We start from the raw sequence: 4,250 nt of genomic DNA on the forward strand, positions 1-4,250 counted from the left end.
AGGAAATCATATGTCGGTATGGAATGCCTGAAAGGATCATATCAGACAACGCATTAAATTTGAATAATAGCACGATAGCAGAGGTTTGTAATCAATTCAAGATCAAGCACCACAACTCATCGCCATATCGTCCGAAGATGAATGGTGCGGTGGAGGCAGCCAATAAAAATATCAAAAAGATTGTGGGGAAAATGACTGAGACCTATAGAGATTGGCACGAGAAGTTGCCATTCGCCCTCTATGCTTATCGAACATCCGTCAGGACTTCTACCGGGGCAACACCATTCTCTTTGGTTTATGGAATGGAGGCAGTGCTACCAATTGAGGTTGAAATTCCCTCTCTCCGAGTTTTTTCAGAACTAAAGTTAGACGAAGCAGAATGGGTCCAAGCCCGATATGATCAGCTGAACTTGATTGAAGAAAGGAGGTTAAGAGCTATCCGTCATGGTCAAATGTACCAGAAACGAATGATGCGAGCTTACAATAAGAAAGTTCGTCCTAGAAACTTCCATGAAGGGGACTTGGTACTGAAGAAGATCCTTCCCATACAAAAGGACTTCAGAGGAAAGTGGATGCCAAACTGGGAGGGACCTTATGTAGTAAAAAAGGCTTTTCAGGAGGGGCATTAATTTTAACTGGGATGGATGGCAAAAGCTTGCCCAATCCTGTGAATTCGGATTCAGTGAAGAGGTACTTTGCCTAAAAAAAAAAAAAAAAAAAGGGAGAGGCCAAGGCGAAAACCCGCAAAGGGCACCTTGAGACCAAAGGGGCTTTGAATTGAAAACCCAGGAATGGGCAATTCGAATTTTCGATCAAAGTTGAGGCATAGAGTAGTTTTGTCTTCTCCGAATTAACAAGAAGGAGAGATGCTACATCTTGGGGCATCAACAAAGTCTTTTAGGATTTCTAAACACAGAGTTTGTGCAGAGGAGCTCATGCTGCGATATCTGGAGCACCTTTTTTTTTATCTTAGCAAAATTTGCTATTTGTTCATTTAGAGCTCTGCTCTCAATAAAATTCCATCTTATTCATTGTGATAATCTTTTTCATCATATCTCAGCAAAGTTTGCTATCTTGATTGATTTATTCTTTCGACTTTGCTCTCAGCAAATTTTATTTTGTCCATTTTGATAATCTTTCAAGCATTTTTCCTTGAAATAACGATTAATGGATTGACAATACACATGCAGAAGGAGTTCTGCATATTACTCTGAAAGTTTCTAAATAACACGAGGACCTGAAACAGGACTGTTGTTTAGAGCTGACCAACTTAAGGGTTAGAAGCATTGGAAGAAGAATAGTCCAAATTGCATCTATTTCTTTAGGTTTTCTGTCAAAGGTACTGGCTGAACAAGAAGACATCAGTGATAGAACCTTGATGAACAATGAGGAATGATAACCTGAGCATTAAAAATGACCATTCTCATGACATTCTACAAATATAATACATACACATCTAGTTAGGAGCATTTGATTCATTCTGATCATGTCATCCTAAACACTAGGCATAAATAGGTCCATGAAATGGATTTTGCAGGTCATGTTCCCCAGAGAACAGATCAAAGAAACAAATCCTATACCCTGAAGTTACAGTGGGATAGATTGAAGAAGAAAGCAGATCTTGTCTTCATGTATTGGCGTGAAGTAGATCGAAGATATCAGATCCTATCTTCCTATATTGGTAGGAAGTGGATCGAAGATGCAGATCTTGTCTTCCCATATTGGTGGCGAAGTAGATCAAGAAAGCAGATCTTGTCTTCCCATATTGGTGGCGAAGTAGATCGAAGAAAGCAGATCTTGTCTTCATGTATTGGCGTGAAGTAGATCGAAGATATCAGATCCTATCTTCCTATATTGGTAGGAAGTGGATCGAAGATGCAGATCTTGTCTTCCCATATTGGTGGCGAAGTAGATCGAAGAAAGCAGATCTTGTCTTCATGTATTGGCGTGAAGTAGATCGAAGATATCAGATCCTATCTTCCTATATTGGTAGGAAGTGGATCGAAGATGCAGATCTTGTCTTCCATATTGGTGGCGAAGTAGATCGAAGATGCGATCTTGTCTTCCCATATTGGTGGTGAAGTAGATCGAAGAAAGCAGATCTTGTCTTCATGTATTGGCGTGAAGTAGATCGAAGATATCAGATCCTATCTTCCTATATTGGTAGGAAGTGGACCGGCGATGCAGATTTTGTCTTCCATACTGGAGGAAGTGGATCGAAGATGCAGATCTTGTCTTCCCATACTGGTGGTGAAGAAGATCGAAGAAAGCAGATCGACGATGGGGATTTTACCTCCCTGACTACAGTGGAGTACATCGAAGCCGATAACTCTATCTCCCTGCATTCAACAGTGGAATAGAGTGAAGAGCACAAATCTTATCTCCCTAAGCAATAGTGGAGCAGATCGCATCAAGTCTTATCTCCCTAAGCAGTAGTGGAGCAGACTAAAAACACAAATCTCATCCCCATAGAGTCGTAACAGAGTAGATTGAAGCTTAGATCTTATCTATATGAAGTTACATTGGAGTAGATCGAAGCTACAAGGCATATGTCAGAAAATGTAGTAGATTGAATCTAAAGCTACAAGATGCAGTGATTGGAAGAGATTATCTGAACCAGAAGAACACCAATGAAGTCAAGACCCAGCAAGACCAGGCAAAATTGGCCTTTCATTATGTCTTTGCTCCATTCCCGTTACACGACAATGAGCAAAGAGGGGCAGCTGTACAGGCCAATTTTGGGCCTAGCCCAATACCCAAAACCAACACCAGCCCGAATAGTGAAGCCATAAGCCCAAGTCTCCAAATTTTTTGGAAAGCCAGAACCCTAAGTTTCTGGCGCCGTTGCCATACCTGCTCCACTATAGCCCCTTACCCCACGCGTCTGACACGCTGCCACCGCCCAGCATCTGCACCATGATGCCATACCGGCCATACCTGCAAACATCAAAAAAAAGCAGCAAACAGAGGAATAACAACATTCTTTATTGTTATTGTAATCCAATATAAAACGAAAGGAAAGATTTCAAAGGGGATTGTATTTTGGAAAGGGAGGTTCTGATTTCTTTTAAGAAAAAGATCGAAGAAATAAAAAAAAAATCAGTTGAAAGGTAATATTTTAGTCTTTTTTCCTCTTCGATTCCATTCGGTTTTGCTTTTCTTTTCTTTTACGGTTAATATAAGTCTAAAGGTTAATAAACGAAGCTTACCTGAATCGTCGCGGTTGTAGTGTCGCTGGAGTCCGAGTCGTTGAGAACGGACGAGGAAGGCGTTTCATTTTTGAGATTCCCTCTCTCGGCCTTAGGGCCTTAAGACTTGATTTTTGAAAGGTTTCGAAATGGGGTTTTAAAAGACTGACTTTTCGACTTCCGACCGCCGCTCACGGCGGCGCCGGCACCGATAATCGGCGACCGGCACGGTGGTCCACAACTGACCCTTGCCGGAAGAGAGAGAAGAATAGAGAGATTCTCTGTTTTTTTTTTAAGAGGAAGAAAATGATTTTTTTTAGATTTTTAGGCTTATATAGCCTTCTGGTACGGCGTCGTTTGACTAGCAGCAATAGTCAAAAAACGGCGTCGTTTTGGCATGGATCAGGTCGACCCGACCCGACCCGAGGAAGGTCCGCGTGTTTCCATACTGGAGGGGCTATTTGCAACTTTGGTCCTTCTGTATTTATTCGATTTTAATTAATTCCTTTTGTTCAATATTATTGTCTTTTTAATTCGGCCCTGAACTTTCGCCTGTCTTACGATTTTGTCCCTAACCCTTTGGCGCACTGAGCAACATACACGTGTCCTTATAAGGGTTTTATTACTCTATTGGTCCCTGATATTTGCGCGCATTTCCATTTTGGTCTTTCTTGTTTGTTTTATTGTAGTTTTCCTGTATTTTTTTGCTTCGTTTCATTTATTTTTTTTTTTTTTTTTTTTTCTTATTATTACTAATTTATTTTTTTTTTTTTTTTTATATTTTTATTTTACACTTTTTATTATTTGTCCTTTTTGTATTTTTATATTATTTATATATATATACATATAGACCCGTATATATTTCTCTTACGAAATACATATTACTAATATATCCTTTTTTATCCTTTTTATACACGCATACATACATATATGTATATACCTATACAAGCTTTTATGTTTAATAGCTTTAAATACATTATACATATATATGTTTTCATTTTTTTTTTTATAATTTACATATATAGATGTTTTCCTTATATGGCATGATATTTTATTTTTATT

The sequence above is a fragment of the Gossypium hirsutum genome, chromosome A11, assembly GCF_007990345.1.
Source record: "Gossypium hirsutum isolate 1008001.06 chromosome A11, Gossypium_hirsutum_v2.1, whole genome shotgun sequence".
In the NCBI taxonomy this organism is placed as follows: Eukaryota; Viridiplantae; Streptophyta; class Magnoliopsida; order Malvales; family Malvaceae; genus Gossypium; species Gossypium hirsutum.